Source organism: Mustela erminea, chromosome 7 (genome assembly GCF_009829155.1).
Source record: "Mustela erminea isolate mMusErm1 chromosome 7, mMusErm1.Pri, whole genome shotgun sequence".
In the NCBI taxonomy this organism is placed as follows: domain Eukaryota; kingdom Metazoa; phylum Chordata; class Mammalia; order Carnivora; family Mustelidae; genus Mustela; species Mustela erminea.
In genome coordinates this window covers 56,198,606-56,221,276 of record NC_045620.1, presented here as the reverse complement: position 1 = coordinate 56,221,276, position 22,671 = coordinate 56,198,606, and the positions used below count along the sequence as shown (strand labels likewise).

General features: G+C 44.9%; 1 protein-coding gene across 4 annotated transcripts in view; it reads right to left on the bottom strand.

Annotated features, from left to right (window-relative positions):
• Nucleotides 1-19,494, bottom strand: part of FHL2 (four and a half LIM domains 2) — a 67,822-nt gene extending 48,328 nt beyond the window's left edge. For 3 of the 4 annotated variants that reach the window (XM_032351681.1, XM_032351682.1, XM_032351683.1), the window contains exon 1: nt 19,397-19,494. The gene's annotated coding sequence lies outside the window, so the exon portion shown is untranslated. The remainder of the gene's footprint in view (nt 1-19,396) is intronic. The other variant, XM_032351687.1, reaches the window with a different exon arrangement.
• Between the last annotated feature and the right edge of the window lie 3,177 nt (nt 19,495-22,671).

Below are 22,671 nucleotides of genomic sequence, written 5' to 3'. Positions count from 1 at the left end.
TACAAGCAGATGGAAAAGAGAACAAGACGGAGTTATTGTTGAATGGGTATAGAGTTTCAGTTTTACAAGATGAAATGTCCAGGAGATCTGTTGCAATGTGAATACATTTAACACATTGAACACTATGGAACTGTACACTTGGAAATGGTGAGGATAGTAAAAAAAAAAAAAAAAGGAGAGAAATTGTAGGTGTCGAAAGTGATGGGAATGCAAGAAATGCCCTTAGATCTGTGATGGGTCAAGTTGACTGGGCCACGGGGTCCTGGATAGTTGGTCAAACATTATTCTGGGCATTATTGTAAGGGTGTTTTTGGATGAGATTGACATGTGAGTCAGTAGGCTGAGTAAAGCAGATTGTCATCCCTAGTGGGGTGGATCCCATCTAATCAGTTGAAGGCCTACATAGACCAGAAAGGCTTACCCTTCTCAGAGTAAGAGAGAATTTTTTCTTCAGGGTTGTTGTTGTTGTTGTTGTTGTTTTTCCCTCTGCTTTAGGACTCAGAATGAAACATCAGCTCTCCTAAGGGTCTAGTTTGCCTACTCACCCTACAAATCTTGGGACTTCTTGGCCTCGATAATCTGGTTCAGTTTCTCTGGACAACCCTGCCTGGTTCAGCGTCTTAGGAAGTCTTCCTGGAAGAGGTCTTAGTAGACCGGATCTTTGACAGAAACCTCAGTAGTATAGCACAGATGGGACACAGAGGCCCCTGTGACATGTCGAGGTGTATGTCAAGGATCGGGACAAATTTTGACATTACTGGAGTCAGTGGTGAAGCTGAGAGGAGGTGAGGCCAGCCCATGGGGAGACTTATGAGCTATGCTGAGGAAGTTTACCCTATAGACCTACACTTCCCACCCAGGTCTGCAGACCGAGGTGTGTAAGAGGTACTTCCCACAAGACACACAAGCAAACATTCAAGTCAAGGTCAGATAAGACTAGTAATTCCCTGGCCGAACAAGCGAATGGGTTTCTTTACTGCAGGACTTTCAGAGGCTTTAATGAGCTGGTGTGCAGCATGAATCTTCAGGAGACCATGCTGTATTTTAACACAGACACCCTCCTCTTGTCTGATTCTGTTACTTACTAGTATGGTGAAGTAAGCCAGTTTCCAGCGAGGGCTGCTAAGAGATTTAAAGTCACTGAAAGGGTTTAAGTGGGAGACTGACCTGGCCAGTTCTTTGATTTTGATAGATAAATTTTGTTGAAGTCTATAAATCTGCCACTGGTTCATTTAGGTGGCATAAGGTGATGGTGTCAGTGTTCTGCCTAGACCATGCTGGGTCCCTCTGGATCCCTTTTACTGTTTCTGTGTGGACTACCCTTGGACTACTGGGGCCCTTTACTCCTTTTCCCAGTGTGTCCTTGGCAACAGCCGTATGGTGTGGGAATGGGAAAGCCCAGGTCCCTTCCTCCAGTTGGGTCAAACCCAAGGCAGAATCTGTACTCAAGAGTGCCTCTGTGGGGCCAGGCTGAGCCTGGCACCGACCTGAAAACTTGTCCTTCTCTACTTTCTTCCTCTTCCCTGTCCCATTTCCCCACTTCTTCCCAGACTCTGCTCCTAGGAAACCCAACCTAGGACCACAGGCTGCTGTGCTAGTCTTGTTAGAAGAAGGCAGGGTGGTAGTAGTAGGAAGTAGGAAGGTAGTAGGTAGTAGGTAGTAGGAAGTAGTAGGAAGAGGGGAGATCCTCTCAGGTAGTAGGAAAGGGGAGACAGTCTCAGTTTCAAAGAGTATTTTAAAGATGTCAAAGCAGCAGAAATTGATATAGATGATTAGCGACAGAAGATGTGCCCAAGATGATTTCAGCCTCCTGACGTAGCGACCATCATCTCCAGGAAAATAGAAAAAGTCAAATTTGATGAATTCTGTTTTGACCTACTAAAACTGAGGCTCTCTGGGGACAGCCATACAAAGAGCTTTTTAAAAATGTGTATGGACACAAGATTCAAGGAGGAAGGTGAGAACTGTAGATGTGGACATAAGAATCATCAGCCAAAAGGTCATTGTGAACAAACAATCCACAAGCAAAGTAGAATGAGTATGTCACCAAGAGGGTTTGTGGATTGTGGGGAGTAGGTTAAAAATCAAGTTCCTGCAGCCTTTCAGGTTTAAGGGGTAGGAAGAAGAGGAAGTCTGTAAAGACTGAGAAAGGTTCTCAGGGAGGTGGGGGGCGGGCAGGGAGAAGGTAGGTATGTTGAGCGCGGAAGTATTTTAGGAGGAAGGCCAACAGCGTTGAATTAGCTGGGGACTGCTGAGGATCTGCTTGACAAGGCGATATGGAGGCTGTTGGTGGCTTTGGAAATCCATTTTCATGGAGTGACAAGAAAGCCAAGTTTTAGTAGAGTCGATGGCCTTTGAGAATGTGGAGATGCCAGTGTTAAAAAGTCTGATGGGACTAAAGGAAACAACATAGGTGGGTTTCACAGGCGAGAAAACTGAGGCCCAGAGGCTAACTAATGTGCCCAAAGTCAGACGCATTGGTGTGGCCGGCATTCAGATTAGGAACATATTTGACTGAGGTCCTGCCTGTCCTCTGGCTTTCATCCCGCTCCCTCCTGAGCACGTCATTTCGTTCTTAGCAGTATTTTTAAAAAATATTTTATTTATTTATTTGACAGACAGAGATCACAAGTAGGCAGAGAAGCAGGCAGAGAGAGAGGAGGAAGCAGGCTCCCCGCTGAGCCCAATGCGGGGCTCGATCCCAGGACCCTGGGATCATGACCTGAGCTGAAGGCAGAGGCTTTAACCCACTGAGCCACCCAGGTGCCCCTGAGTCTCTCCTTTTAAACTAGCACAAGAAACAAACTTTCAAAGGTGAAAGGCAAAACCTCTCCATTGTGCCCTTTCTCTCTAGGTTCTCCCTCTGCTTCACCCTTTGACAAAAATGGACAGAAATTTTCCAAGATCAAGAAGCATAAAATCTGTTTTTTTTTAAACCTTGTCAGAAGAAGGAAACTTTCCACTCTTTCTAAAAAATTTCCACTTGCTTTTTTTTTTTTCAAAGATTTTATTTATTTATTTGACAGACAGAGATCACAAGTAGGCAGAGAGACAGGCAGCGAGAGAGGAGGAACCAGGCTCCCTGCCGAGCAGACAGCCCGATTCGGGGCTCGATCGCAGGACCCTGAAATCACCCAAGCCGAAGGCAGAGGTTTTAACCCATTGAGCCACCCAGGTGCCCCAAAATTTCCACTTGCTTTTTAAAGAAAAAAAGAACACCCAGTCTCCCTAGAAATACTCTAGCAGTTAACAACTGAGCTAAATGCTGCTGACCATAACTTCCTAAGTGCCCAGTAGCCTCCAGCTTTTAATTTTCTATGATACAACTGTAGTTCAAGGGATGTCATATTACATATATTAAACCTGAAGGCTATACTGGTATATATTTATTGTACACAAAGCCAAATGCAAAAAGATTTTTAAATTCTATTTATTTAAACTAGAAAAAAAAAACCCAAAGCAATTCACATATTTCTTTTACTCCCCACCTCTGACAAGCTCCCGTATATTCTCTGTGTCTATAAGCTTAGTAGATAGATAGATAGATAGATAGATTTAGATATATGTAAAATATATAAATAATATAATATATAAAAATAAAAATAAATATACAACACAATAAATATATATATTTAGATTCCACATATAAGAGAGATCATATGATATTTTTCCTTCTCTGTCTGATTTACTTCACTTAGTAAAATGCCCTGAAGGTCCATCCATGCTGTTGCAAATGGCAAGGCTTCCTTCTTTCCTATGGCTGAATAATATTCTGTTGTGCATACAGACCATAGTTTTTTATCCATCCATCCATCAGTGGACACTTTAGGTTGTTTCTGTATCTTGACTATTGTAAATAATCTTGTAATAAGCATGGGTGTGCATCTATCTTTTTGAATTAGTGTTTCTGTTTGCTTCAGATAAATACCCAGAGGTAAAATTACTAGACCGCAGGGTCGCTCTATTTTGAATTCTTTGAGGAACCTCCATACTGTTTCGCACAGTGGCTGCACCAGTCTGCATTCCCACCATCCGTGCACAAAGGTTCCTTTTTCTCCACATCCTCGCCAGCAGTTATGTTTTATCTTTTTTATAGTAGCCGTTCTCACAGGGGTGAGGTGATAACTCGCTGGGGGTTTGATTTGTGTCTTCCCGATGATAATTGATGGTGAACATCTTCTCACATGTAAAGACTCAATTTTGACCCCGGGTGGGAGCAAACACCTTGCAAGTCTGCGAGGTTGTCCTGTGGGTACAGTGTTTGCTTTGAACCAGCTTTCAATATGTGCTACTTCCTCACCACTGGCCAAAATGCATAGGTTTCAGAGTAAGAATAAGAGTGGCCCATCTCACGATTAGACCTAATGTCTGAAGGGTGGCCGAATAAATCTCTCAAAATATACCACCTTTGCATAAGGATTATTTTAAGCCAAAGGCACTTGGAAAAGAGCAGGTGCAAAAAGAATGCTCAGATCTGTTTTCTTCCTGAAAGCAGGAGATACGCCCCCTTGACGGAAGCTACCTAATTTCTTCCGACGGAAAATAAGCCCTAGGGACCCCTGGGTTCAACACCACCAGCAAGAACCAAGAGAACAATAGGACCTGGTGATCAGGTAGGTTAGAGCTGCAGTTATCCAGAGAATTGGGTCCATAAAACCAGACCCTGTTATCTGTTCATTGTAGTTAGGCTGATGCATGGAGCACGTTGAGCTGCACACTTGGCTGAAACTTAGTGTCTCAGGGTTCTAGAGATTGGAAGCCCAGGACCAAGGTGCTGGCAGGGCGGGGTCCTTCTGAGAGTTCCAAAGGAGAATCCGTCTCTTGCCTCTCCCCTGCCTTCTGGTGCTTTGCTGGTAATCTTTGGTGTTCTATGCTTTGTAGACACATTGCCTTAATTTCTGTCTTCGTGCTCACATGGCATTCTGTGTGTATGTGTTTGTGTGTCCAAATATGCCTTTTTGAAAAAAAATAGAGACACCAGTTTTATTGAGTTAGGGCCTCCCCCTAATTTATCTAATCATATCTGTCTGCAACAAAGGTATCTCCAAACAAGGTCACATTGAAGGTACAGGGATCGGAACTTGGACAATGAATTCTGGAGGGACATAAATCATCGGTGACACCTCTACCAATAATAGGAGCAAATTGCTCATACCTAATAGTAACACGAGGAAGAATTGGAGGGACCCGGGCAGAAAGCAGGATGGCTGAGGAGGAGCTAGAGGGGCAGAGTTTAGGATAAAAGGGGAAGGTGTGTCTCTCCCAGAGCTCCTGAACCATCCAGCTGTGGAGCCCCAAGAATGGGGCTCTTGGGGTGGTGCAGAGCTAGTGGTGGCCACACTCATGGGACAGTTGTAGATTCTGGTTTTAACAACCCACATGGTGTGGGTTCCACTGATCAACAAGGCTCTCAAGTGAGAATCCATGTAGTCTCCCTGTCCCAGAGTTAGCTAGCTTGTTAGCAGCTTGGAACAATGACCAGCTTGACATGGAGTACCTTGGACAGGTTCCTCATAAATTTGATTTGGTGCTGGTGACCTGGGGCTTTTTGGTGGTGGTCTGCTCTCCTTGAGGTTACAGGCGAGGGCTTAAGAAGGAGGAGGCCAGCGTGCCTGGTCATTGGATGGGGGCTATTGGGTGAGAAGGGTCACAGCAACTTCAAAGAAAGCCAGTGCATCTGAGCAGCAGGCAAGTGTATCCATGCCTCATTATGTGGATATGGTACTTTTTTTATTTTTATTTTTTTAAGATTTTATATATTTATTTGAGAGAGAGAAAGAGAGCACAGAAGGAAAGTGAGAGGGAGAAGCAGACTCCCCAGTGAACAGGGAGCCCAACGTGGGACTCGAACCCAGGACCCTCGGATCATGACCTGAGCTTAACCAACTGATCCACCCAGGCACCCTGGATATGATGCATCTCTACCGTGCAGAAGACTCGGCTCTGTGCTGGCCTCATAAACCAGAGTCCCTGCCACAAGGACTTGAACGTGCTAGGATCTAATTTTCCAGATTCGTTTCTTTGATTTAATGGAAAATACATGTCTGTTTCCTCACCACACTATTTTTATATTTGGACCAGAGTTAGGTACTCCATCTTCTTGTTACCATCGACTTGCTGCTTCTCCTAGAGCCCTGTTGCTGAGTACGTGCTAGCCGGAAGACCTGCCCCACTGCGGAACAACAGTGCTGTTCCTCCCAGCACAGGAGCAATGTCCCTAGCCCCAGGTCAGCCCAGCAGTGAGCCAGGCCCAGCAGGATAGAAAAGGAGGGGCGATAGCAAGAAATGGCTGTCTTGGCTTAAAGTCACGTTGGTATGCTCACGTGTATGACTTGCTTGCTTCCTTCCTTGGGCTTTTTCAAACCTCCGTGTCGCTGGCAAGAATAACACGGAGTCCTCTGAACTATAGCTAATTCCTGGCTTTCCCCAGGTTGTTGGCCAGGGGAGTGTAGAGATGAATGGTATGTATGGCCACGTGCCCGGGGATTGCTGGGGCCCAGTGCAGATGGAGCACAGGTGCTTCTAGATAACATAAAGCTACCAAGAGAGTAAAACTGATATGGGAACAATGGGTCGCATACAAGGACAAGCACGATTTTTTTTTAAATTTATAGTTTCCTCATGGTTTGATTTACTTCTTTTTTTATTATAGGATTGTAACTCTAGACTAGACATGAATCTAGAAACTGAACCACAAGCCACTTAAAAACATCAGGACTAGTAAAATAAGTTTTTCTGATGATTATTTTTTTGTTCTGACAGATTGACTTATCTTTGACAAGCTAACGGCCCAGATGAAAGAAATCTCGATGAAGTGAAATACAGATTGCAGTGTGATATTGACACTAAATGACATCCTTAGGTTGCTGTTTCTGTCCTCTTTGCTTGATGGACTGATTGATGGGTTGAGAAAACAATTGTCTAGATCTGTCACCAGGGCCAAATACCAAAACCATTGCAAAAGGACTCTTCTTCATTCTGATTTTTCTCACTCAATAGACGCCATGCTTCCCAGACAACTAGGAAACCAGAATAAAGGTTTCAGTCAACAGTGTTGGGGCACTGATCTTTTTCTCTTTCTTCTTGACTTTTCCTGCTGCTTGGATGACCTGGGAAGCCCACGGAGTCCTGCTGTAGGCTGACACAAGTTGGGGAGAAGGTGAGCTTTTGCCCTGGGCCAGACCCAAGCCCGGGACTGCCCCCCCTTCTCTCTCTGATCTCTGCCTAAAGAAGGATTCTTCTGTATTCTACCACAGCATGGAGGTAGCCGGTGGTACCCAGATGTTGAGAGGGGCCAGCGGAGCAACACAGCTCTAGCGAAAGGCCAGGGGCAGCTTCTGAATGATTGGAAATGGTAGCCTAACTTTCAGTTATTTAGATGCCATTTGAAGATTTCCAGAGCAATTTTCATAACCTCTCACAATAGCTTTTTTCCAGTATAATTATCTGTGGGTTAGAGGAATAGAGATTGTGGTACAAAGAGGAAATCCTTGCTGCAGAGCTCAGATGAATCCACCCCATTCTGTAGCAGGAAGACTGGTTATCTGACATCCTGTCCCTTCGTCTGCTCCCTCCTGGGCAGTAAAATGGCCACACCATTTTATGCTTCGCGCTGCCTTTTCATAACAGATGCATGGTGTTCTGGACTCTTGGAAACAGACATTCTCCACTCCCGTAAGGAAGAGGGAACAGAAAACATTTCAAGGCAACATGTTTTCTGTCTTGGCCACTTAACATCATCCTCAGTCTTGCCCCAAAAAGTCAGTATTCACATTGATGTATGAAAGCAACTGCATTTAGATTACCTTAACCAAGAGACAGAGTCCCATAATTCAAGTCAAAAGTAACCAAAAACAGAATGAAAAACATATGGCAGAGAATGGAAACAGCACGTCTATTAAAATACCTTCGCAATTTGCTTTATCTCTCCTTCCAGACATCCTGCCTAGAGTGGTTTCCTTCTTCTCTGCATCAACATCCCCTCTTCCCCCTTTCTTTAGGCAGCAGTCATGAAAAGCAGCCTTTGATGTGGGGCTAACCACTCACCCACCCCCCAGCTCTTCCGCCAAATTACAGGACGAGGCTGGAAGCCCAGGGCCTGCTGCAGAGACCCTGAAACAAGGCAGCAGGGGCCAGGTCCTCAGGCTGTGATTTGTCTTACATATTCTGTGGTAGGGAAGGGAGGTGGATTTGACCACAATACACGAACAATCTGCACTTCTTCACTTAGACACAGATGTGGGGGGTCGTGGAGCCCAGTGCAGGGCTCAATCTCATGACCCTGAGATCATGACCTGAGCCGAAATCAAGATTCAGATGCTTAACCTACTGAGCCACCCAGGAGCCCCTCATTTTTCTTTTATTTCACAAGGACTCACAGTATTAGTACAACTGATCTGGTAGGTAACCATTTCATTGGTTCTAGCATAAGAGATTATGTAGCGATCTGCAGAGAAAGAAGGACATCTGAGAGGCTGGTAGGAGGAAAGGAGGTGCCCTGGGCACTGCGAGGGTTTAAGAGAAAGGAAATTCTGCAAATATGGTTTACAGCAGTGACTCTCTAAGGCTTTGATAGCAACCCACACTAGGAAGTGCATTTGTAAGTCCTAACCACAAATGACAAAGTGTGCCATGAAATAATTCTTATCCTCATGATGTGAGATGATTCTTTCTCTTTTGCTTTTTTCTTTCTTTTTAATTCTCGTCAACATTATGTCATTGTTAGGAATATGCAGGTTTCAATCTATTACAAAGGTATCATGGCTCACTATGAAATTATGAAACGGACCCTCATTTGGACAACTTGCATTTAGAGCACACTCAAGCAAGGGAGAATTTCTTGTGAACTCACAGTTCTCATATGAACTTGGGGAGTGACAACAGAGAAGACAGGCACCCATTTTAGGAAAATGTCACAAAGGGAAATCAAGCTCCAAGGTAGGGTCTGGGGCTCTCAAATGCTCATCATCTCTGGAGGAAAGAAGCACCTGTGACTGGGGTGCCTGGGTGGCTCAGTCATTAAACATCTGCCTTTGGCTCAGGTCAAGATCCAGGGTCTTGGGATCTGATCTCCACCGGTGTGGGGCTCCCTGCTCAGCAGGGAGCCTGCTTCTCCCTCTCCCACTCTCACTGCTTGTGTGCCCTCTCTCGCTGTGTCTCTCTCTTTAAAAAAATAAGAAAAGAAAAAACACATATGACTTTAACTCAGTGGCCTGTATCTAGGCTACATCCTAGTACCTTATAAGAAATCCCACTTTGGGGTTTCTTATCTTTCGGTGAAAGGAATAAAAATGTCTGAGGTTTCAAGAAGCTTCTCCACATTGAATAATCCCTCTACAGTAGGGTTATGTTTCCAGCTAAGGCAGCTCCCACAGGGACCTCGGTGCATGTAACTGAAGCCTGGGGTTCAGAGGCGGGATCTCTATTAGAGCTGCTGACCTGGTGTGCTCAGTAAAAGCAACTCTCTTTCCCTTTCAGGTGGCCCAGTTTGGACCATAATTTCTACGGTCAGCCCAAGATGGATGATGATGATTATGATTATTATTATTATGTCACAAAACCATAGAGTCTATGTGTTTATTCACCACTGATTTCTAACTTGTGATGTATACTTTAAGTGTATTTAAAGTGTCAGAATAATGCAAATGGGTACCTGCTTCTAAAGTTCAAGGTCACGGTGGTCATGACCTGTCATGTGGAAGTGTACCTGCGGCATTCTCCTCAGTTCTGCCCACCTGAAGGCCCTGAGCCCTTCCTACCATTACAGCCCCTGAGCCGGCCTCAAGTGGAAGGAGGTATATTTTAGGGACAGCCCTGTGCCCCCCGAGGTGAGTTCAACAACCATAGATTTGGGAGTCTTGCTGAGCTGTGGCTACCTCATCTTCCCCAAACTGCCATCAGTTCCCAACATCCAGTCTCCTCCTACAATGCTGCTGCTTCTTTTACCCACAGAAGGCTTCCACCTCGCATCCTCGCCTCCCCGGTGGAGTAGGGCTGTGTCCTGAACTGTCTCATTTTCGGGGTCATGGAACTGCTTGCCAGCTACCTCCAGACCCTGAGAGGTGGAAACTATCAGAGGCCACCAGCTCTACTTGGGGGTCTGCCCATGATTTCCTTGTGTGGCTGACGCGTGGTCTCACCGGCCCTGTCCCTTTGCCTCCTGGTGCTCTGCTGCTTGCTGACATTTCCATAGTCCTTGTTGTTGAGACCTGGGCCACCTCCCTTCCTGTCCTAGGTCATCCGTGTCATGGATGGGGTGTGCCTCACTGGAGCACGCTGAACTCGGTCCCCCCTGGCTGGCCCAGCACCTGTGGGGTGTCAATAGGCTCTTCTTCACCTGCCCTCTGACTGTGGGGCATCCTGGCTCCAGGTTTACCCTGAACTGCCTGGGCCCCTCATCTCCATGGGGTGGGTTCAGCCTGTCTTCATGAAAGGCTTTCATTTCCACTTGGCAACCTACTTTTATCAAATGTCTGTGGTTTCTTGAAAGTCAATAATATGCTTGAGGACGAGGTGAGACTGATTATTTTTAAGAGAAAATGACTAGAGTGAAGTCTTTGGCATCCTACATCTCAGGGGAGCGGGGAAGCAGGAGGCGAACCTTCCTGTTTCATGTCCTATACAAAACCCAAATCTGGGCCCCAATCTTCCCATTTTCCCTTCATTACAGCAAAGGAAAAAGTTTTGATAAATACTAAAGACCTTGCTACATACTGCATTAGGGTGATGGCCAAGAAATCAGCTGGGATTCAGATCCCAGGTCTGCTGCTTTGTAACTGGTACATGGAATCACGGCTTCCCGAACCTGTTCACACCCTAATGTCCAGAATATATGAAGGGATTTCACAGATATGATTAAGTTAAGGGTTTTGCGATGGGGACATTATCCCAGCTTATCCAAGTGAGCCCAGTGTAATCATAAGAGTCCTTATAAGGGGAAGAGGAAGCAGGAGAGTCAGACTCAAAGAGAGACTGAAGATGTTACATCGTTGGCTTTGAAGGTGGAGAGAAGGGCCATGAACAGGTGGATATAGGCGGCCTCCAGAAGCTAGAAGAGGTAAAGGAACAGATTTCTCCCCTTGGGTCTCCAGAAGGAGCACACAGCCCTGCAGAAACCCAGATTTTAGCCTAGTGAGACCCACATCAGACTCCCAACCTCCAGAACCATGAGATCATAAATTTGCATTGCTTTCAGACAATAAACTTAGGGTAATTTGTTACATCAGCAAGAAGAAACATACACTTCAACTTTCATCTGAATTTCAATTTGTTTTCTCCTCTGTAAACTGCCCACACCACGTGGTTGTTGTGAAGACAGGACAGCATGAAGCAAGTCAGATGCACGGTCTGCTCTCCCGCACATGGTATGTGCTCAATTAATGGTTACTGTTACTATTATTATTGCCTTGTTCAATCCTTACAAGTACTTTAAGAAGTTATTGGGCCCATTTTACAGACGGGGTTTCAGAAGTTGCAATCTTGCCTGAGTTCCTTGCAAGGGGCAGAGTTATAAGCCAAGCAAAGTTAGCCTGACTCCCCAGCACCCGCCCTCCTCCCTTAACAAAATGCAGGTGTACTGAGAGTTTTTGCAAGGACATACAAGCTGTGGACCCGGAGAACTGGACTTAACCCCTACCATGAACGCTTGACGATGGCTAATGGCATGAATTACAGTGAAAGCATTTCTAAGCATCCAAATGAAATACATAAAATGGGGCTATGGAGACTCCATCCTTTAACACACACTTATGAAGCACCTACTGTATACCACCTACTGTTACAGATGATGGGGCTACCTCAGTGAACAAAACAGAGTCTCTGCTTTCAATGGAGCTCATGTGGTATTAGGGGAGAGACAAACACCAATATCCATGGCCCTTTGTGGGTGTGTATATGTGTGAGATGATAAGGGTTTTGCAATGAAAGTAAATCAGGGGCGCCTGGGTAGCTCAGTCCGTTAAGCATCTGACTTTAGGCTTAGGTCATGATCTCAGGGCCCTGGGATCAAGCCTGTATGGAGCCCCGGGTCAGGCTCCTCAATCGGCAGGGAGTCTGCTCCTCCCTCTACCTCTGGCCCTCCCCCACTCCTCCTTTCTCTCAAATACATAAAAATGCATTAAAAAGACTTTTTTTAAAAAAAGAAAAAAAAGTAGATCAGGGCAACAAGCTAGAGAGTATAAATTTTAGATGGGCTGTTCAGGGGTGGCACTGGAATTGGTGGGAAGGAGGTGTGTGATTTTCTGGGAGGAGCACCTGATCCATTGGTGGCACCAGCAAGTGCAAAAGCCCTGGGGTGGGGCAGCTGCTTGGCGCAGTTGTGGAAAGGCAGGGTAACTGGAGCATCCTCCATGCGGGCAAGGAAGGCAGGAGATGAGGTCAGATTTCAGGGCTCGGCTCATGCCAGGCTCTATAGGTTAAGTAGCAACAGGATTTTATTTTGATTTGGGAAGCCACCAGAGGGTTTTGGGTAGGCAAGGGATATGGCCTAATTTAAGTTACAAAAAAAGATAAATTTTAAAAAGAGGCTCGTGGTCCAAGTGAGCTCATGCTGGCCTCGGGAGCTGCCTGAACTGCTCCTGCCGGAGGCTGGCGGAGGTTTGCAGACATTTCCCAGGAAACAGTGAAGTGCCGCATTCGAAAGTAGAAACAGCTCAGGGCGGGCTGCCAGGATCCTGCCTGAGCTCATTCACAGCCAGCCTGGAGGTTCGCTACTGCGACTTGTTAATAATGGTGTCTGAAGGGTTTATCAATACTTCTATCCGAATTCGATTCTTTAACTGATGTTGAACACACCACTGTGAATTTTCAAATCTTCTGGCTTGTTGAGAATTCTCTTTTATTGAGAAGATGCTCAGTCTGCCCTCCTTGCTGCCCTCTGAGTTCTCCATCTGAGCGTATTTTAGATATGACATTGTGAACATCTCTTCCCTCACCTGGAGGATGGCCCATCCTGGTTAATTTGAGCAACCACACATTAGCAAAACTGTTCATTGGATTTTTATATTTTCAATTTGCAGGAGTAGAGAGGGGTGCCTTAAAGGAGTCTGTCTCAGGCACTTTGAAAAATCTGGGCTTTCTTGACATTGCTTGCATATCACTCTTTTTTTTCACAGGACCTAACTGGAGAGTCTCGTTGACCTCTGTTGATTTACGGATTGGAAGCGCATAATAACTGGTTTGTTATTCAGTGCAAATAAAGTCAGGATTGTAAAGTAAGGAGAAGGTTCTCTCTTCACCCACTTTTTGTTCACAAATTATATTTAAAGTGAGCAGAATTGTTGTTGTTTCCCAATAAATTAACCATGAGATTCTGAAGAAGGAACCTCATGTCTAGAATTCATTTAGCATCTCCAAACCTCTTTCCCTTCCCTCAACACACACACCAGACACTTACACACACGTGCTCTCATCACCCACACACCACGCGGACTGTGGCGAATAAGAACTTCAGAATCAAAGAATTTACTCCTTAAGGATATATTATCATCAAATATTAGTGTTTATTGCCCAATGAAAATCCCATTTAAAGAGGCATTATTTGAATCTGAGTTATGCCCTTGTGCTGTGTATCAAGGATGAAAAAGGACTATTAAACTTGTTTCCAAGCCAATATCACAGAAGGGAAAAGTACTAGCCAACAAGGAAAACTTCTGGCTCCCTTCCTATGTATCTTAACACTTCTTACTCCTGAATTAAACACTGCAATTTAGTCCAGCAAATATTTATTAGGTACCTGCTGTGTGCAAGGCACCGTGTTAGCCTTCAGGGTCTGACTAAGGAGATCAACACCTTTCCCATGTTCTTGTGAAGGTGCTGGAAATAAAGGAAGAATTTTAAAAAGAAAAATTATGGGTAAGTGGAAAGACTTCACTCATTTTATTTTAAAGATTTTATTTATTTTCGCGCGCGAGAGAGCTAGCTCTAGTAGGAAAGGAGAGGTGCAGAGGGAGAAGCAGGCTCCCCGATGCAGGGCTCGATCCCAGGACCCCAGGATTATGACCTGAGCTAAAGGCAGATGCTTAACCTACTGAGCCACCCAGGCTTCCCTCCCTCACTCATCTTTAAGATGAGTTTCTTTCTCTGTAGTGGGGACTTTTCTAGCAATCTCGGGTGGGATTCCTGTCAGTCCTGGCTCTGTACTGCCTGGGTTCCGATCCCAGTTCCCCACCTGTTGGTTCTGAGCACTTTACTTCTCAGCACCTGGCTGTCCTCACCTCTAAGCCACAAACCAGAAGCACTCCTCCCGAAGCTGCTCCCCGGATCACATGGGTGGTACTCACAACAAGCCAACACACAGCAAGCCCCCAACATCAGCTCCTAGCACCCCTCTAGCCCAGAGCTTCATTCTGTTTTAAGGCTGGAATTGAAATTAGTCCCAATTCAGATTCTTGGCAGAGAGGTTTGTATTTCTTTTTTTACTTTCGGGAGCCAGTATACCTCTTCCTCATTTTCTCTTAAAGATTTTATTTATTTATTTGACAGAGAGCGTGAGAGGTCACAAGCACAGGTGTAGCGGCAGGCAGAAGGAGAGGGAGAAGCAGGCTCCCTTGCTGAGCAGGGAGCCCCATTTGGGGCTCAATCCCAGAACTAGGAGATGGTGACCTGGGCTGAAGGCAGACGCTTAACCTGCTGAGCCACCCAGGCGCCCCAGGACACATCTTCATTTCCTCTTACAAAATTCGGGTTTATAGAAATATTCAAAGAAAACATAAAGAAGCATTGTCCTTAAATCATTACTGTGACGTCTCCTTGCCCAACACACATGTTTAGCTCATCTGGGACCATAGGACACACCCTTCAGTCTGAGGGTGAATCCCATTTATTTCCATCTCCTTATCGGTGTCTACTTTCATAATTCCTTACTTCCTTTGGCTCCATACACTTGTCAGTACAAACTTTTCCCCCATGTATCTTTCCTATAGGAACACCTCCCACCATTCCCACAGGGTGCGTGCCTGCCATTCAGACCACACTACACTGTTCATTGCCTATGGCCTGATGACTGCTCTTTTGTTATTCTAATGCCAACTGGAGAGTCTCCATAGCCAGACCCCTTTAAGCTTGGTTGAACTTTTTGCCATGCGTAGCAGTGTTCTAAGCCAGTTTCCTTCCCTGAAAATAGGGATAATGCCTGTAGGGTGGCTGGGGATGTTATTTGAACTAATACTAGTTCCCAGAGAGAGTGTTCATTCAATAGATTGTAGCTATTGTTTTTTATAAAGCTACCCTCTGGTTGTTTATTTATAGTTTTTATAATCAGCAGCAAAAATTACAGTGCTTTATTTTGCATGGAATTTTGCAATTAAAAAAAAAGCCCACGATTAGTCTCTGTGTAGGAATTTAGCAAACTATTTTAAATGTAGGGAAAATATTGGGGCACGTGGGTGGCTCAGTAGGTTAAAGCCTCTGCCTTCGGCTCAGGTCATGATCCCAGGATCCTGGGATCAAGCCCCACATCGGGCTCTCTGCTCAGCGGGGAGCCTGCTTCCTCCTCTCTCTCTCTCTCTGCCTGCCTCTCTGCCTTCTTGTGATCTCTGTCAAATAAATAAATTTTTAAAAAATTGAAAAATATTTATAAAATGTAGGGAAAATATAAAATTACAAGTAATCTTATCCCACAGAAACAACAACTTTGTATATTTTGGTGTATTTTTTCAATACATATGTATACATGCATATTACACAGTGAAGATCCTATATTATAAATATAGCTTTGTGTTTAAAAATTAAAAATTCTTTGCAACCTTTATTTCCAATGATTATACGTATTTCAAACAATGGCTGTATCACAATTTTTTAACCACCCAGTACTCGAGCAGTTTACTGTTTCTCATTTTAATTAGACACATACGTTGTCATATACCCCTTCGTGCCTTCCTATTAGCCAGTTTGTCTTACTACAAGGGATATGAATTAGAGAGAAATAGAATAATCAACATCACGGATTTTCCTTTTTTGTGTTCATGCTAAACCATGAACTAACATTTTGAAATTTGCCTAGATTTATCAGCCATAACTGAGCCCAGGCCAAAAGCACTCTGGTGCCTTTTGCTTAAGGTTAAAATAGATTACCGCCCCCCCCCCACCTCCCTCCTCAGATACCCCTACACATTCATGCTGATTAGACGGTCCCGGGCAAGGAAAGAAGGCTCATTTCCTAAAAACCAAAACGAAATTCTTGCACTTTCCCCTTAAAATCTAGTTATACATGCCTTCTTGGTAAAGCACATGGAGTATATTTTATGAGTCGTTGGCTTGGTATGGTTTCACTTCAGTGTAACTTTTCAGTATTACTTTTTAACTGTAACCAAACTCTTCTGTTAGAATAAATTGTTATTCCTCTTCTCTCTGTTTAAAATTTATCTTTTAAATTCAACAAAGCCCGGAATTACAAACATGTACTCAGAGTTAAAATTGATTTTTGCAAGCTTACACTTAAGATAATTAATGATATTTATGAAATACAGCTGTCAAATATCAAATTGTTCAGGACTTATGTTAGTTCCTTTTTATTTTTCATCCTTGTTTTGGTGTACTGGAGACTAAATGATAAAAGGCTGATGAATCAGTGATAATGAAAAAAATCAGTAAAATAAGTTTGTGGGGGTCATGTAGGTCAAGGCACAAAACGGTCATGTAATTTTTACTATGCAACAGATCCCATTAATAGTGTAGAAGTTAGCAGATTGTACTTTAAAACTAGTTATATTCTGATAAAAATTGCTTATCTAAAGCTCAGTTTATGTTTTTTAACATCCCATCAGTGTTATTCCCAACTATTATGGGTCTTTTAGTATTCTGGCTAAATGAAAGAAGTTACAATGTCATATAAAGATAACTAATTTTCAAAGAATTAACGTTTGAACAAGAAGTAGATTATTACCAAATAAACTGATTATCTATATATATATATTTCTTTCTTAATTATAATTTGTAGTTCCCCATGTAATTTGCTTTTGGATTCATCTTAAAACACAGCAATCTGGGCAATATTATGAGAATTTTTTGCCCACCCTTGTAAAGTCAGTATTAAATTAATGGTTTGTCTTAAAATCAAGGACCTCTTAGAATCAAGAAATGGTTAAACAATAAATGTAGTAAGACTACACATAATTTTGCATTTTCTTCTCTCTGTTGGTCTGTATTTTCTATGGTGAGCATGTATTTGTACAGTAAGAAAAAATAAAAGAAAATATAAACATTATGAATATAATTTCAACCTTCTTGAATGGTGTTAAAAACAAGACAACAGGGCCCAAATGGAGTCACTTACACTAAACTCTGTGTCACCATACAGACCTGACTTCATTATAATTCTGGTCTTTTCCAGAAATGGAATTTTGAACCAGTCAGCTAGGAATCACCTGATCAGCATTAGGTCATCTGCCTGAGAGACTCCTGCCATTCTCTAAAGGAAAAGTGACCTTGCAATAGCCAGTCCACTTTTTTGTCTGGTGTAGCTTCCTTGTTCTTGTCCCGTTCTGTCTATGAAAGTTTTCCATTTTGCACAGCACCTCAGAGCTCCTTTCTGCTGCTGGATGACATGCTGCCCAATTCATGAATCATTGACTAGAATCAGTAATATCTTCCCTATTTACTCAGTTGAATTTTGGTTTTGTTGACAGTGGGGAGAGGATGATTTATTTATTTATTTATTTATTTATTTAAAGATTTTATTTATCTGTCAGAGAAAGAGAGAGAGAGAGAGCACAAGCAGGGGGAGAAGGAGAAGGAGAAGCAGGCTCCGCACTGAGCAGAGAGCCTGACATGGGGCTTAATCCCAGGACCCCTGGGATCATGACCTGAGCTGGAGGCAGACGCCTAACTGACTGAGCCACCCTGTGCTCTGGGAGAGGACAATTTAAACTCAGTTTCATGGCCACCTATTTTAAATATGAAATATTTTAGATACCAGTAGATAGTGTGTTAAGAGTTATGAGATTACAGAGAGAACTATGACATGGTCTAGCCTCAGGGATCTGGAACCAATGGAGAGCTCTGGAAGCCCTAAATGGGGTGATGAACTCTAATAGTGCAAAATGTATTAAAAAATAGGTGAGATTGAAGGAGCAGTCAGGGAATCTTTTAGGAGAGATGATGCAACTCTTCGTGGAGGTTATACATTGAAATATTTTCTTAATATTAGACAAGACGAGACAAACATCACCATGTGAGTTGAGGAGTGGGCTCCTTCATTAAAAACAAAAACGCCGGGTGCCTGGGGGGCTCAGTGGTTAAGCCTCTGCCTTCAGCTCGGGTCATGACCTCAGAGTCCTGGGACCAAACCCCTCATTGGGCTCTCTGCTCAGCAGGGAGCCTGCCCCCTCTTCTCCTCTGCCTGCCTCTCTGCCTGCTTGTGATCTCTCTCTGTGTCAAATAAAAAAAAATAAAAAAAATTTTAAAAACTCCTGTAAGATTGGGTGGGGCTCAAAATGTAATATATTTGGTGATAGCACAGGTTATGAACCTAGCAATGAAACAAAATTCAAATAACATTCCTCAAGAAACAAACAGAATAAGAACAAACCTATAAGAACAAGTACGTGATAAAACGACATTAGTCAATCAAGCCAATAACGCAGGTGTTGATACTATCTTTTGACCTCAGAATTATATAAAGATAACTGATCTATTTTATATATATATTTATTAGATTGGACCTGATATGGTGCCTTGCAGAGAGTAGGTCTAGAGGACGTTCTTATGGATGATACCTACTATCGTAACACGTCATCCTATCGGAATTAATGGTATTACGCAATTGGCCCTACAATTACTCAGTCCTGTGCCTTTGCTCATATCCTGCTCTAGAAATTAGTAAACTATTAATGCATTTCCTTTAAACACACAACATCTATCCGTCCTTTTGAACCATGAGCCGGAACGAGTCATCTTGTAGAAATATACTTTCTCAGCACAAGCAGACCCGCCAGTAATTTGTCTTCTTACCCCCAGGTCATCTAGAAATTCTGTCAGGGAGCAAAAGCTCCCAAGCACTGTGGTTTCCCACCTTCCAATGTTCTTTTTATAATTTTTTTCCTCCTAAAAACAAAGCTTTCTGGGGTTCACAACTCAGTGTCATTGCTGATTCGTACTCAGAGAGGGTCAGGTGAACAAAGGGTACTCTCCAGGTGCTTCCTATTCCCGGAGGCACCTGTTGTAGCATTGCAGAGGGCAGGTTCTATCACCACCCGCCCCCCACCCCCCACCCTGAAGCCATGGGGCAGGAACTGACTGCAGCAGGAGCCCCCTGCCTGGGCCACCTGGGTCTGTGCTTGGGGTCTGCAAGTCCACAGTGCCAGAGAGCTCCCTCCCAGGGTACAAAGGCTGACAGCTGGCCTCGAAGCCCATGCAGATGCAGGGAAGGAAGGTTGGCCAGAGAAAGGAGGAAGCTTACCTGTCCTGTCTTCTGCCCTCCAGCCGGACCAAAGAGGACAGCGGCAGTGCAGGGCCAAGCACTCTGTGTATGCAGCTGCTGGCCAGCTGCCGCCTCTTGTCAGCAGGGCTATAAATAAGGTGCTGTCCAGAGCTCTGGAGATAAGAACCCAGCCCCTTGCTCCTGAGAGCCTTTTAAGGTATCCAAATTAAAGGAGCCTCGGCCCCCAGATGGGTAGGGGCTGCCAGCTCCCCATGTGGCCTGCCTGCCTCAAGGACATCGCAGGCCTCACACATATTCCAGCTATCCCAAACAGCAGGGGAAGGGGAAAACCACAGGGCTGGGAAGGGATCTCACTTGATCACACAAGTGGCAGAGCCTCTGGGCGGGCTGCCCATGGCTTCACTGCAGGGAGCCCCTCAGATTAGGAGGCTGGCACTGAGGCACAGAAAGGGCAGGAAACTTCCCCCAGGCCCACACAGGGCCTCTGTGGTGTGGTGTGCATTTTCAAAACAGCCTCTTGGAAGGAGCACGCTGACCTACCCAGGCTTCAGGGCATTTGTTTGGGTGAAAAAGATACCAGGGAAGATTCTAAGGGATTGGCTGCATGCTGGACATCAGGGAAGCTGGGAGTGGAATGGACTTGGAGGTGCCCATTCTCCCCGCTCATGCATGATTGCGGGGATTTTGGGGCTACAAATCACAGAACTCTTATGGAGCTTTTTAGAACCATATGCTTGGGTGCCTGTGTGGCTCAGTTGTTAAGTGTCTGCCTTTGGCTCGGGTCATGATCCCAGAGTCCCAGAATCAAGCCCCGAGTCGGGCTCCCTGCTCAGTGGGGAGTCTGCTTCTCCCTCTGCCCTTCACCCTGCTTGTGCTCTCTCTCAAATAAATAAAATATTTAAAAAATTAATAAAACTATATGCTAGAAGAGGAGATAGAAGACTAATTTGGGGGAGCTGCCATTCCTGATTTCTTGGTCCTGTTGCTAAAAACTCAGAGAGCCAAACCAAAGGACATATGCATCTGGAACAAATATTTTGATTCAATTCAGCAAATAGGCATTGAGTCTTCCTCTCAGGAAGCAGGAAGTGGAAGGCATGGAAAGAAGATGGGAGAACCCCAGATGGCCTGAGAGTTCTAGGAGCTGTCTCTGGCCACCAGCCTGGGTGAGGGCATCCCACCAGTGCCAGCATCTCAGCTCCCTGGTCCATGCTTACAGGGATTTTTGCACATAGGGTCATGAAAGCTCATTCATCCATCAGGACTATTTAATCAATCTCTCTCTCTCTCTCTCAAAAAAATAAATATTCATTGAGGTTTTCGTGTTCCAAGCCCCATGGCTAGATCAGAGAGCCTCAGCTCTGAACAAAATAGAAGAACCTTGAGGAGCTTGCAGTCTCTCATGTGCTGTATTCACACATCATGTGAGCCTAAACCCTTCACCTTGAATCTAGAACATCTTTCCCTCCTGGTCACTGTAGATGACATTTCCTGTGCTGCCCCACAGTCATCGTCACCAGTGTTCCTTGCTTCATGTTAGACAGCTTGATTTTTCTGTGAAGCTGGTTCTGCTACTCTTGGAGCCTACTACTTTGTAAGTGGGATGGGCCCTGCTGCTGAGCCTGGCACTGTGGAGCCTGGAACAAAGTGTGTGCCTCTCATGTGAGCAAGGCCAGTGAGGCCCACCTAGCCTGATTGCAGTGGGAACCGCCTTTTCCTCTTCACCCTTCCTGGGGTGGGAGGGCACAGGATGCCGATGCTATTTCTTTTTCACCCCCCATAGATTTTTCCCTTGTTGGATTAGTCGATTCTGTGACAGAGGAAGATGAGCTAATCAGGGAGCCAGAGAAGGACGAGGAGATCAGGAGAGGAAGAAGCAGGTCAGGAGAGGCAGAAGTCTGGAGAGAACAGTTTCTGGAAAGAGGGCACAGAACAGCATCAACTCTTGTAGTTGGGAAGAGCAAGGGGGAATGACCTGTGTTTTTCCACCCTGAGAAGCCCTCAGATGCCAACTCAGTGTGTCAGGGGTGCAACGGAGAGTGGTTTAGGAAATGTGTTGCCTCCAAAGTGTTTATCTACAGAAGCAAGGCTGATGAGCCTGATACGGGCTGCCATGTCCTTGTTTTCAAATGAATACTTTTCGTGTTCTAACTACTCCATTTGCTATCACTGAAATCTCTACATAAACATTCCGTCTGCACTTCCCAGAATCATAAACAGGCAAGAAAGGCTGCAGAAATGTCCCATGGTATAAATACATCTGCGAACTGCTCTGCAAAGTTTCAACCTGAAAAATAGCATCACCATTTGTTGAAGTGACAGAGTCCAGGCCTCTCTTCGTTCTGAACCTGGCTTATGCTGAACAAGTTTGGATGTTGAAAGAAACCCAGTTACCCAGTCAGAAAGCGAACGCAGCAACGACTGGGGTCTCAGGGCCCCGTCGGCTCGCAGTGGTGCAAGAAGAAAGTGGGGACGGTGAACCAGCCTGCGCTCTTCTCAGCTAAGATCCCCTGGATCCAGCCCATCACTCTGCTTCAAGACACATGAAAAAATACACACAGAACGCAGCGGAACAGTGTGCCGGGAGGCAGACTGGCATTGCCCCCACACTTCAGATACCGTGTGCTTGCTTTCTCTCCCCCCAAGTTCCTAGCAGGTTTGCTCTTGGCATTTTTATCCCATGGTGCACATTGTTGAGAACAGCTTGGCCATTCTTTGCCTAAAAGTTACCTGTGCTCTGGTGGGGATGGACATTTTCAAGCAAAGGGGCAAAACTTTAACCAGTGACAGGTCGAGTTTTAATTAGAAGGTGAAGGAGAATTGGGGGGCCTTCTGAGCCCCACATCTATACATGAAGCCACGCCCAGCGGTGCTCTATTTATTGCTATAGGTAATGGGCTGTTATCCAGTCAGCAAGCCTATGATTCTGAACCGTCTAGATGGCTGATGTGAGCAAGTATCAAAGGGCTTCTTTGTTCTCTGGCTTCGGCTTGGGTTTGGCTAATAGAAGGAACCAGCAAGACATCAGAAGACAGGACAGGGAGGTCAGGTCTTCAGTGCGTGAATCTTCCTTACAGGGATGCTGAGGGTTAGCTGTCTCCCTTCGAGGAAAGGCCATAGCACCTGCTGGGGCTCTTTCTGGGCTCTGGTAACAGTTTCTTCTCCTTGACCTAAGGATGAAGGGCATCGTGACTTCCCACCATTGCCGGCTCCAAGGTTCTGCACCATCTCTCAGTGGCTTCCCTAAATGCTGCCCATACCTTGGTAAATAGTTCCTTTGTTAAAACTCTCCT